The sequence below is a fragment of the Hypanus sabinus genome, unplaced genomic scaffold (assembly GCF_030144855.1).
Source record: "Hypanus sabinus isolate sHypSab1 unplaced genomic scaffold, sHypSab1.hap1 scaffold_599, whole genome shotgun sequence".
In the NCBI taxonomy this organism is placed as follows: Eukaryota; Metazoa; Chordata; class Chondrichthyes; order Myliobatiformes; family Dasyatidae; genus Hypanus; species Hypanus sabinus.
In genome coordinates this window covers 162,568-176,277 of record NW_026781455.1, presented here as the reverse complement: position 1 = coordinate 176,277, position 13,710 = coordinate 162,568, and positions in this window count along the sequence as shown.

The following is a 13,710-nucleotide window of genomic DNA, read 5'->3' as shown; positions in this document are numbered from 1 at the left end:
TTATGTTCTTATGTGAGGACGTGACAACGATAAGCGGAGATCAGGGGAACACTTGGTAATACGGGGCTGATCATATGGGTGGAATTGCGATGGGGTGGCTAAGGGAATGGAGACCGGTCATGTTGGGATTGGAGGAGTTGCCTGGAGAAATGTAGCCAAGTTGGAGGGCTGGAATACACAGGAAACCTGAATATTGGACTGTGCAAGAGATGTTCAGAGAGAGGTCAGAGAGGAAGACTGACAGATCAGAGGGAAGAGATTGGTGAGGAATGAGAGAGGAGAGGCATGAATCGTGACAGGATGGAGAGGGAAGGTGGAGAGATGGTGGACCCCAGTTGTTGGACAGAGCATTAGAGGAAAGTGTGATGTACTGGGTGATAGCCGAAGGACTGGGGAAACAGTGTGGTGGTGACTGGGCTGGAGAGGGATGGAGTGTCTAACAGGAGAAAGATGGAGTGAATGATGAGAGTTGTATGTGGTGTTGGGGAGAATTGAGAGGAGGGATTTCAGTGTCTCTAATGGGAGGGATGGATGGTAAAGACTAAAGACTGAGATATGAGGTGAAAGAAGAGCTTTGACTAAAGAGGGAGGTGTGAATAGTATCGGGCGGGCTGTGTGGGGTTAGAGGTTTGACCTCTTTGATGCTGGTCGATGGTTTCTGCCCATCTCCCCAGTGCCGTTACCCCACACCGCAGTTCTCTGACTGGTTCATATTCATACTAATCTTGTGGGAATCCAGGAAGCAATGACTGTAGAACCTGGGCTGGGTTTGTCCACCAGCCGAGCTGGTGTCAGTGGAGGATCATTCCCCATTCAGTCTGGGAACAGAGATTCATAATTACTTGAAAATGGCATCACAGGTAGATAGGGTCGTGGAGAGCTTTTGGAAGTTTGGCCTTTGTAAATCAAAGTATTGAGTACAGGAGTTGTGATGTTTTGTTGAAATTGTATAGGACATTGGTGAGGCTGAATTTGGAATGTGTAAAGTTCTGGTCACGTGCCTACAGGACAGATATCAATAAGATTGGAAAGAGTGCAGAGAAAACTTACACGGATATTGCTGGGTCTTCAGGACCTGTGTTACTGGGGAAGCTTCAGTAGGATGGAACCTCACTTCCTGGAGTGAAGGAGAATGGAGGGAGATTGGATGGAAATATATAAAAAGATGAGGGATATTGGTAGTGTAAATACAATCTGGGTTTTTTCCACTGACGTTGTGTGAGTGCAGAGCTAGGGGTTATGGGTTAAGGGTGGAAGGTGATGTAGTTCAGGGTCAACTTAAGCATCGCCTTCTTCACTCGGAGAGTACTGTGAGTGTAGGAGTACTGTCAGTGGCTTTGGATTAGAAATGTGGGCTTCCGGGATCACTGATAGGTCTGGGCTGATCAAATGGGTAGTGTTAAGACGGGATGGATGAGGGACAGGACAATGATCATTGTGTGTTGGGGATGGTGGGAAACACCGAGAGGGCCAAGGCCCCAGTGGCCGAGTGGGAACTCATTGGATTCCTGGTGAGTTCATGGAGGTTAGTGATATTGGGGAGCACTGTGTCAGTGTTCAGGGGTGTTTTTGACGTTGGGGCATTGGAGGGCATTGTTGGACTTGTCAATGGAGAATGCTGAATGTTTGAAGTAATTTGGTATCTCTGAGTAAAAATTAACATCATGGTGTTATGATAAGGATCTGGATTGTGGTTAGGTTTGGGTTGGCTTTGAGGGGAGGAGGCAGTGTAGGTCTTGGAGAGGATGAGAGAACAGAAAGAGGTGGAGGATGGAGTGGAGAGGTTGAAGGTGAGAAGCAGATGCAGATTTGACCATCAGCCCAGAGGAGTCTGCAAGCTCAGGAATCGGTGGTGGGGTTCACTGAAGGGATCTCTCATCTCCATGTTTGTTTGCAGAAATTCACCCTGACTCTCTGAGGAGAGAGACCTGGAGTCATGGTGGTTTGGGAGGGAGAGTCAGTGTAGGGAGATGGATAATGTTGGTTTCTTCACACTCCCCGTCCCCTTTCCCCCAGACTCATGTCTTGCCTAATGATCTGTTTCGGTGTTTCCACTCTCCTGTTTCTCCATTCCTTTACTCCAGAACCTGGGACTTCCACAGGGAGACAGTTTGAAGGGTCATCCACTGGAAATTTTTACAAGAAAACGTCTTCTCTCCCAGCTGCAATGCAGCAATGTTACCTGTTGCCTTGTACTGTTGCCGCAGAAATAAATCCTGACATAGTGATAGTAAACCTGATGGTCTGTGTGGACTGAGAGTGGAAAGGGGGCAGGGAGAGGGGAATCATGGTTGGGACAAGGTGAAGGAAGAGAGGAGGGAGCAAGAAACACATTCTGTAAAGGGACAGAAGTATGTGAGGTTGCCATTATGAGGGAGAAGGTTCTTGGGAGAGTAAAAGGTTTGAGGGCAGATAATTCACCAGAACCAGATTGTATGCAGCCCAGAGTTCTGAACGAGGTGGCTGAAGAGATTGTGGAGGTATTAGTAATGATCTTTCAAAAATCAATTGATTCTGGCATGGTTCTGGAACAAGGAATAATTGTCCTGCACTCCACTGTCACTCCACTCTTCAAGAAGGCAGAGAGGCAGGAGGAGGAAAATTATTGGCCAAATGGCCTAGTTCTGCTCCTGTACCATATGGTTTTATGGTCATTGGGAAGAGGTGACTAGAAGGGGAGGAGAAGGTGAGGAGGCAGGGGAGGGCAGAGAAGAGTGTAAACAAGGAAATGGGGGACAGTGTATCAGGGAGAGGAGGGGATGGAGAATGATGAATAGAAGGATGGAAACGAGGAATGTGAATGGAGAAGTGGGCAGGAAGGAGGCTAATTGGAGTGGAAGTCAGGCTGGAGTGGAAATGGGTAGGAGAGGGTGCCATAGAGCTGCGGGGAGGGGGAAGACGTGGGTGAAGATGGTGATGCTGAAGATTCACAGGTCTACAGTGGACAGTGCAGATCAGGGATCAATGGTACGGATTATTGAAGGAAGCAGTGTGGAGCCATGGGTGGGAGTACACTGGTCACCTGCTAAATATTGGACGTTATATGCAGATTGGGCAGGACTGTGGTATTTGGTGATTTTTGAAGTGTTTGGGTATCAGAGGGCATTGGGGGACTTGGTCATCAGAGAATATTGGAGGTTCGATGGGTCTTTGTGAAAAGGTTGTATCATGGGGTGATGAATAGGGTCAGGACTGGGTTGAGTTTGATAGATGTCAGTGAGGTAGTGAGCCACTGTGGGATTTAGACAGAGTGAGAGAGATGATTGAGCAGAGAGTGATGGAGTAAGTGTCAAAAGGATGTTCTGAGAGGTCAGAGAGAAAGACTGACAGATCTGAGGGAAGAGTGTGGTGAGGAATGAGAGAGGAGAGGCAGGAACTGTGACAGGATGGAGAGGGAAGGTGGAGGGATGGTGGACCCCACTAGATGAAAGTGGGATGTACTGGGCAGATGGAGACTGAAGAGACAGTGCGGTGGTGAATGGGGGGGAGAGGGACGGAGTGTCTAACAGGAAACAGATGGACTGATACTGGAAGTGTACAGACCCACAGCTGGACAGTGCAGGTCAGGAATCAGTGGTGGGGATTATTGAAGAAACCCTGATCCCCATGTTGATCCATGAACTTCATCCCGACTCCCACTGAAGGGAATGATCAGGGGTGACAGGGAATTGGAAGAGACAGTGGAGAGACCCTGTGTGATGTTGGTTTCTACACGCACCTATTCCTCTGTTCCTCTGACTCATGATGATTGCTTCAGTGTCTCCACTCTCTCACTCTCTCTGTTCCTCTATTCTACACACAGGTAGTTCCACAGGGAAACAGACCGATGGGTCAGTGTCTGGAGAACACACCAAGAAATCATCTTCTGTTCCAGCAGGAGACACGAGCTCAGGTGTGAATTCTTCTGTCTGTATGGATTCAATCTCACACTGTAAAATACAGCGACTCAGGGATCAGTTTACCTGCTGGATGCAGGGGATGGGGGGGTGAATGATGGAGTGAGAGGTTCCTCTCTCCTCCTGTGACAAATTTCTGCACCATCCAGGATCACTACGAGAGGGTGTTGTACAATTATAACGTGGGCAGTAATGACCTTGGTCTGAGTTTAGTTCATGGGGCCGGGTGAGGTGAGGTGGTGACCAGAGCATGAGGACTGAGTCCCTTGGCTTTGCTGAGTGATGGATGTGATGGTCACTGGGGATGTCTGAGTCACCTTCAGGAAGGGTCAGGATCTGGGTGAGGGATGGACACGGTCCTCACTGAGGGTGATGGTGGGGTTGACAAGCAGCGGCAGGGTTACGTGGTCCGTGTCACGGGAAATAGATACATAGGCTTCAGGGATTACTGACTGGGTCTGGGCTGATCAAATGGGTAGTGTTAAGACTGGATGGATGAGGGATAGGACAATGATCATTGTGTGTTGGGTATGGTGGGAAACACCGAGAGGGCCAAGGCCCCAGTGGCCGGGACGGAACTCACTGAATACCTGGTGAGTCAATGGAGGTTAGTGATATTGGGGAGTATCTGAAGAGTTGGGGCATTAGAGAACATTGTTGGACTTGTCAATGGAGAATGGTGAATGTTTGAAGTAATCTGGTATCTCTGAGTAAAGATTGCCTTCATGGTGTGATGAATAGGGTCTGGATTGTGGTTGGATTTGGGTTGGCTTTGAGGGGAGGAGGCACTGTAGGTTTTACAGAGGATAAGAGAGCAGACCTGGAATCATGGTGGTTTGGGAGGGAGAGTCAGTGTAGGGAGATGGATAACGTTGGTTTCTTCACACTCCCATCCCCTTTCTGCCAGACTAATGTCTTGCCTAATGATCTGTTTCAGTGTTTCCACTCTCCTGTTTCTCCAATCCTTTACTCCAGATGTGTATAAAGCAAAAAGAATCATCACTCCTGTGGGGCTAAGGTACAAGAGAAAGTAATGCAGCAATTTTACCTGTTGCCTTGTACTGATAGTAAACCTGATGGTCTGTGTGGACTGAGAGTGGAAAGGGGGCAGGGAGAGGGGAATCATGGTTGGGACAAGGTGAAGGAAGAGAGGAGGGAGCAAGAAACATGAGAGACCTGGGGGGAGGGGTTCTGACGTGGTTCTGGAAGAAGGAAAAGCTGTCCTCCACTCCACTGTCACTCCACTCTTCAAGAAGAGAGAGAGGCAGGAGGAGGAAAATTATTGGCCAAATGGTCTATTTCTGCTCCTGTACCGTATAGTTTTCTGGTCATTGGGAAACGGTGACTAGAAGGGGAGGAGGAAGGTGAGGAGGCAGGGGAGGGCAGAAGAGAGAGTAAACAAGGAAATGGGGGACAGTGTATCAGGGAGAGGAGGGGATGGAGAATGGTGAGTGGAAGGATGGAAACGAGGAGTGTGAATGGAGAAGTGGGCAGGAAGGAGGCTAATTGGAGTGGGGGTCAGGATGGAGGGGAGAGTGATAGGAGTGGGTGCCATAGAGCTGGGTTAGGGGTGGGGAAGATGTGTGTGAAGATGGTGATGCTGAAGATTCACAGGACTACTGATGGACAGTGCAGATGAGGAATCAGTGGTGGGGATTGTTGAAGGAAACATTGTGGAGACAAGTTTTCATCACTCGCCACCTCCACACCTCTGCAACATCTGTTCACAGGTTGTGGTTTTCCATTCCAAGACATCAGAGATGTCCTCATTTAATGAACGGAGTTTCCCCTCCCTCACCCACAACTCCTCCATTTCACGTACATCTGGACTCACTTTATCTTCCCACAGTCATAATAGTGATGGAGTCCTTCTTGTCCTCATCTACCACCATCAGCCTCCCTCTCCAACAAATTATGCTCTGAAACGTCAGCCATATCCAAAGAGATCAGACCACGAAACATATCTTTACCTTCCCCCCCCCCTCCACCCCTCTGCTTTTCACAGTGGTCGCTTCTTCAACAATTGCCTTGTCCATTCATCCCTTCCCACTAATCTCCCTCCCAGCACTTACCCTGCAAGTGGCCTAAGTGCTACCACTGCCCTTACACCTCCACCCTCACCTCCATTCAGGGCCCCAAACAGGTTAACCGTGAATCTGCTGTCTGTTGTGTCCAGTATTCCCGGTGTGGCCTCCTCTACAATGGTGAGACCTGTCGTGAGCTGGAGCAACAGCTTCTCGAGCACCTCCGCACTATCCATCATAAGCGGGATTTCCTGATGGCCAAACATTTTAATGACTATTCCCATTCCCGTTCCAACATGTTGATCCATGGTCTCCTCTTGAGCCAAGATGAGGCCACCCTCAAGGTCAAGGAGCAACACCTTATATTCCTTCTGTGTACCCTCCAGCCTGATGGTATGAATATTGATTTATCCTTCTGCTGAACAAATTCCCCCCTCCTCCCCCTACTTCCTCTATTCTCCACTCTGACCTTTTATTTCTTCTCACCCAACTGTTACTTACCGCTGGTTCACTTCCTCCTCTCCTTTCTCCTGTTGTCCACTCTGGTCTCCTATCAGATTCTTTCTTCTCTGGCCCTTGACCATTTCCACCCACCTGGCTTCACCTATCACCTTCCAGCCAACCTCTCTCCCCTACCCCCACCTTTTAATTCAGGCATCTTCCCCCTTTCCTCTCAGTCCTGAAGAAGTGTCTTGGTCTGAATCATTCAGTGTTTACTCTTTTCCACAGATGTTGCCTGACCTGCTGAGTTTCTCCAGCATTTTGTGTGTTTTGCTTTGGATTTCCAGCATCTGCCGATTTTCTCGTGTTTGTTACAGTAATAAACAAGTGCATCGATAATAAATTTAATCTGAACTTTAATCTTTGATGCATCTCCTTTTGAAAATGTCCTCGATGATGGGGAAGATCGTGCCCATGATGGAGCTGGCTGAGTTTACAACCCTCAGCAGCTTTTTCCGATCCTGTGCTGTGGCCCCTCCACACCAGACAGTGATACAACCCGTCAGAATCCTCTCCACGGTACATCTGTAGAAATTTGCTGGAGTCTTTGGTAACAAGGCAAATCTCCTCAAACCCCAAATGAGATACAGCTTTTGGTGTGCCTTCTTCGTGATTGTGTCAGTGTGGTGCCCAGAATAGATCTTCAGAGATATTGACGGCTTCTCTCCACCCACCACATCCCAACCCGTTCCACACTATTTACATCCACTGACCGATTTACAATTCTGAAATGTTACTTTGTGACTGACATAATGAAACGTCCTTTGTTCTCTCACAAAAAATTAACCTGTGATATGTTTCTATCAGAATTGTAATGGTTGCAACACCTATATACAATTATTCAGAAGATATGGTGTAGGAACGTGTAAATCAGTCTAGCAGCCCCATGACAGTAATTGATGGTGTCTGGGGAGTGTTGTACAATAGATGGTCAAGATGGTGTCTCGTTACTGGGGAGTGTTGTACAATAGATGGTCAAGATGGTATCTCGTTACTGGGGAGTGTTGTACAATAGATGGTCAAGGTGGTGTCTGGGGAGTGTTGTACAATAGATGGTCAAGATGGTATCTCGTTACTGGGGAGTGTTGTACAATAGATGGTCAAGGTGGTGTCTGGGGAGTGTTGTACAATCGATGGTCAAGATGGTGTCTGGGGAGTGTTGTACAATAGATGGTCAGGGTGGTGTCTGGGGAGTGTTGTACAATCGATGGTCAAGATGGTGTCTGGGGAGTGTTGTACAATAGATGGTCAAGGTGGTGTCTGGGGAGTGTTGTACAATAGATGGTCAAGATGGTATCTCGTTACTGGGGAGTGTTGTACAATAGATGGTCAAGGTGGTGTCTGGGGAGTGTTGTACAATCGATGGTCAAGATGGTGTCTGGGGAGTGTTGTACAATAGATGGTCAAGGTGGTGTCTGGGGAGTGTTGTACAATCGATGGTCAAGATGGTATCTGGGGAGTATTGTACAATAGATGGTCAAGATAGAGTCTAGCTGTGCTCTCCATCAAGGTAAAGTCTCAGATTTAGTTGTTTTTATAAGTTTGTAGAGATGGTATTGGGGACAGAGTGGGAAGTTAGTCATCAGGTTAGAGTTTAGGGAGAGGTATTTGGAGGAATTCGACGTTAGGCCACCACTCTATGTTTGAAGGCCAAATATCTTGCAGGTGAGAAGGGACATGAGGAGATGAGGCCTTTTGAAGATGTCCTCGTTGGTCGGGAGGCCAGTGACCATGATGGAGCTGGTTGAAGTTACAACCCTCAGTAGCTTTTTCAATCTTGTGCTTTGGTGTCTCCATCTCAGACAGTTATACAACCAGTTACAGTGCTCTCAATAGAAATCTGCTGTGTCTTCAGCTATAATTTATTATTATAAACTGATTATTATTAGAGCATTAAAACACATTATTAGAATATTAGAATTACTATGGCAAGAAGTACAGACAGACATTGTTTACCCTTCTTGCTGCCTCAGTAAAGCACCCAGCGTAATCAAAGACCCCACCCCGGACATTCTCTCATCTCCCCTCCCATCGGGCAGTAGATACAGAAGTCTGAAAGCACGTACTACCAGGCTCAAGGACAGCTTCTACCCCCACTGTCATCAGACTCTTGAACAGACATCTTGTACGATAAGAGGATCTGTCCTGGGACCAGTATGTAAGTGTCATTACAAAGAAGGCACCTCGACTTTCTGAGAAGTTTGCATAGATTCAGTCTGTCACCTAAAGCTTTGACCAACTTCTATAGATGTGTGGTGGAGACTATTTCTGACTGGTTGCATCACAGTCTGGTATGGAAACGCCAATGTCCAAGATCAGAAAAGTAGTGAATACAGCCCAGTCCATCACAGGAAAAGCCCTCCCCACCATTAAACACATCTACAAGCAGCATCCATCATCAAGGACCCCACCATCCAGTCCATGCTGTCTTCTCACTGCTGCCATCAGGAAGGAGGTACAGGAGCCTTAGCTCCCACACTACCCCTCAAACCATCAGGCTCCTGAACCAGTGTGGATAATGTCAATATTTATCTCAGTGTTTCTTAAATACCCCTAATATATCTGAATCTGCCATCACCCCTGGCAGGACATTCATGCACCCACCACTCTCTGTGTGTGTAAAAAAAAATAAAGAAAAAACTTGGCTTTGAACATTATGGCCCCTGGTATTTGCCACATCCATCCTGGGGGAGAAATAGCTGGCTGTCCATTCGATCCATTCCTCTTCCCATCCTTCACACCTTTATCAAGTCCCCCCTCATCCTCCTTCACTCCAGTGATAAAAGCCTGAGCACACTCTCGAAAGCTTCCACATCCTTCCTATAATGAGGTGAGCAGAACCACCCAACCCAGTCTGCCCTTTCACACATGGGGAGCAGGGAAATATTGTAAAGGCCACGGTGGGGAGGAAGGGAATGGGGAAGAGTGAAGGAGAATGGATGGGAAGGAAGGGAAAGACTGGGGTGGAGGGAAGACCATGGGGAGATGAAGGAGGGTGAGGAGGAGGCATCAGGGGAAGGGAAAGTGGAGGGACACTGGAGGTGGAAAATGGGATTAAGGGTGATTCACTCATCGGGAATGACCTGCCTTGGATGGAGGCCAGTCTGGAAGATGTGGAGACGGCTCAGTGACAGAGCAGGGGGGCAGAGACCTGGTGCTCAGGGGTGGGGGAAATGAAAGTGTCCGGTGGGTGAGGTTTGGAGTGACATTCAGGCAGGATATTTTCTCTATTTGTTTAATTGTTACCGTCACTGTCTTTAAGGTGATTGTACATTCTCCCTGTGACTGTGTCGGTTCCCTCCCACATTACAAAGACGTCTGGGTTAGTAGGTTAATTGGTCACATGGGTGGTGGGGCTCATTGGGCCGGTTACTGTGCTGAATCTGTAAATAATTGATGGCCCAGTCCTTCACAGATAAAGCCCTCCCCACCATTGAGCATATCGACATGGAGAATTGTCAGCATTCATCATCAGGACCTCCACCACCCAGGTCATGCTCTCTTCATGTTGTTGCCATCAGGAAGAAGGTACAGGAGCCTCAGGACCCACACCACCAGGGTCAGGAACAGTTATTACCCCTCAGACATCAGGCTCTCGAACCAGGGGGGATAACTTCACTCAACACTCAACACATTACTGAACTGTTCCCATAACCTATGGACTCACTTTCAAGGACTTTTCACCTCATGTTCTTGATATTTATTGTTTATTTACACATTATTTTTATTGGTCTTTTGTATTTGCACAGTTTGTTGTCTTTTACTCAATGTTTGCCCACATGGGTGTAATAGGACAGCACAGACTTGTTGGGCCAAAAGGACCCGTTACCCTGCTGTAACTTCCAATAAATGAGTGAATATTTTTAACAAATTTAAAGGAAATTTTAGTTTTCCACTGCACTGTTGCTGCAAAATGACAGATTTCCAGTGATGCCCAATGGTGATTATTATTCTGATTCTGAGGATATATAAAAATGTATAGAAGATTACGAGGTGTACAGATAGTGTCGACTCAGACTGAAAGTAAGATTTATTATCAAAGTACTTCTTTGTCTCTATATACTACCCAGAGATTCATTTTATTGCAGTCATTTACAGGAAAATAAAGAAATCCAACAGAATTTATGAAAAACTATGCAAAAGTAATGACTAACAAACTGCCAATGTGCGAAATAAGGCAAATTATGGAAATAAAATATGAAATAATACTGAGATAATGTGTAGTACATTCCTTGAACATGAGTCTGTAGGTTGTGGAATCAGTTCAGAGTTGATGTGAGTGAAGTTATCCGCGCCGGTCAGGCATCTGATGGTTGTGGGTGATAAATGTTCCTGAAGCTAAGAGATTAAAAACACTTCAAGCGGATATTATTTTTGTGCAAGGGACTCATGTACAGAGACAGCTTGAAGATCGCTTTTTTTAAATTTGGAACGGACCTTTATATCATTCTTTATCAACAATAAAGTTAGAGGGGTATCTAGTTTTGTTAATTCTAAAATCCCTTTTGTACATTTTAACACTGTTACTGATTCAATTGGAAGATATTTCATTGTCACTCATTTATTATGCATTCAAAAGATAGCTCTGGTGTGTGTTTATGCACCTAATTCAGACAGTTCTGATTCTTTTTAAGAAGCTTTTTTTCTGAGCTACTGAATCTAAATGAATATAAATTGATCCTGTGCGGAGACTTTAACTGTTGCCTAAATCCGGCGATTTTCAGGTCATCAACCAATCCGTCGCTTCCTAATAAAGCGGCAACCTGTATTAACTCTTTTCTTTTAGAATATGGCCTGGTCGATATCTGGAGATATAAACACCCTAATGACAAAGATTATTCTTTTTTCTCACACATTCATCAGAAATATTCAAGAATTAATTATTTTTTTCTAGATACACTGTTGTTATATTCTGTTGACGAGTGTGTGTATGATGTCATTGTGCTGTCAGATCATGTGCCTGTGAAGTTAACCCTGGCACTCTCTGATAATTTTTTGAAAATGTCACTATGGAGATTGAATCCCATATTGTTAAAGAATCCAGGTTTTGTTAGTTTTATCAAGGAGCAAATTTGTGTATTTTTTTAACTTAATTCAATTGACGGTATGTCAAATTTGGTTATGTAAGATACGGTGAAATCCTTTATTGGGGACAGGTAATTTCATATTCAGCAGATCTAAGAAGGAAAACCAAAGCGGAACTCTCAGTGATTACTAATAAAATTAGAGAGATAGATAAAGCATACTCAGTAAGACCTAGTGAAGACCTATATAAGGAAAGGGTTGAACTCCAAACACAATATGATCTGCTTTTGACCTTCCCCATTGAACAGCAAATTTTTAAATCTAAAAGTCAGTTTTATATACATGTTGTTAAATCATGTAAACTGTTGGTTGGTCAGTTAAAGGCAAATATGGTCAGAAGACAGATTTTGAAAATATGTAGTTCAGATAGAACTGAAATATTAGACCTGTATGAAATTGATAAGATATTTATGGATTTCTATTCTAATCTTTATAAATCTGAATTCCCTGATAATACTATTATTATGAATAGAGTTTTGCAAAAAATAAATATACCTAAAGTTTCTACTCAAGATATTAATGTATTAGATGCACCTATTAAACAAGAGGAAATAGCCAAGGCTATATCCTCTATGTAATTAGCGAAAGCACTGGGATATGCAGTGGAATTTTATAAGACCTTTAATGAAATGCTTACATCACATCTTTGTCAAACTTTCACTGATTGTATATCTTATGGGAATCTTCTGAAAACTTTTTATGAGGCATCAATTTCATTGATTCCTAAAAAAGGAAACGATTTTTCTGAATGTGCCTCTTATAGACCAATTTCCCCATTGAATGTGGATTTTAAAATTCTCTCTAAGATTTTAGCTAATAGGCTTGAGAATAATTTGCCCACTGTTATCTCAAATGATCAAACTGGATTTATTAAAACTAGGTATTCACATTTTAATATTCGATGACTGTTTAATATTATTCATTCTCTCTTAGTCAAATAATCTGAATGTTGTTTCTCTTGGTGCAAAGAAAGCTTTTGACAGGGTGAAATGGCCTTATTTGTTTCAGGTTTTGGAGAGCTTTAACTTTGGACTGGGATTTATTTCCTGGATTAAAACTGATTTATCAAGCCCCAATGGCTGCGGTTATAACCAACAATCAAAAATCTCCATATTTTAGATTATATAGAGGAAATTGTCAGGGATTCCCTCTTAGTCCTTTATTCTTTAATTTGGTTCTAGAACCACTTGTTATTGCTCTTAGGGATTCTAACTCTGTTCAGGGTATTAAGAGAGGGGATAAATTACATAAAGTTTTGTTATATGCAGATGATTTATTTCAGACCCTAGGAAATCTATTCCCTCTCTGATATCCATATTTACTGAATTCAGTATTTTCTCTGGATATAAAATAAATGTAGATAAAAGTGAATTATTTCCTATTAATAATTATTCTGATTTTTATGATCAAATACCTTTTAATATTGCTAAAAATTACTTTACCTATCTTGGTATTAAAATTACTAAAAATTTTAATGATTTAAATATAATTTTCTTCTTCTAATTGAATATACAAAACTAATGCTTTCTAAATGGTCACCTATGACGATGTCATTAATTGGTTAATAAATGCTAAAAAATGGTAATTTTACCAAAATTTCTATATACGTTTCAAGCTGTTCCATCCATTGTCCCGACAACTTTCTTTGATAGAGTACATTCTATGATCCTGTCATATATCTGGAATAATAAGCGTTCTAGATTGAGTGAACCTTTACTGCAAAAATCAAAAAAAGATGGAGGATTGGTGTTACTAAACATTAGATTTTACTATTGGGCAATTAATATTCGTTGTATTACTTTTTGGATTTACGGTATAGATAATCAAGATTGTCCTTCATGGTTTGACTTGGAGGAGAGCTCAGTAAGGGGGTTTTCTTTGGCTTCCTTACTGGGAGCTCCTCTTTTTTTGTTTTCTAGGATTGGTAGACAAGCTCGTAATCCTATTGTTAGACATACATGAAATATTTGGTATCAGTTTTGCAGATTTTTTGATTGGAATAACTTTGTTCTCTCTAGTAATATTCATCTTAACTAGTTTTTTTAAACCATCAATTCTAGATGAGGCCTTTTTAATATGGAAAACTAAGAGAATTAAAACTTTTTTAGATTTGTTTTTAGAGAATTGTTCAATGTCTTTTTCACAGCTTGTGGATAAATATGATATATCTAACGGAAAATGTTTTAGATATTTACAAGTTAGGA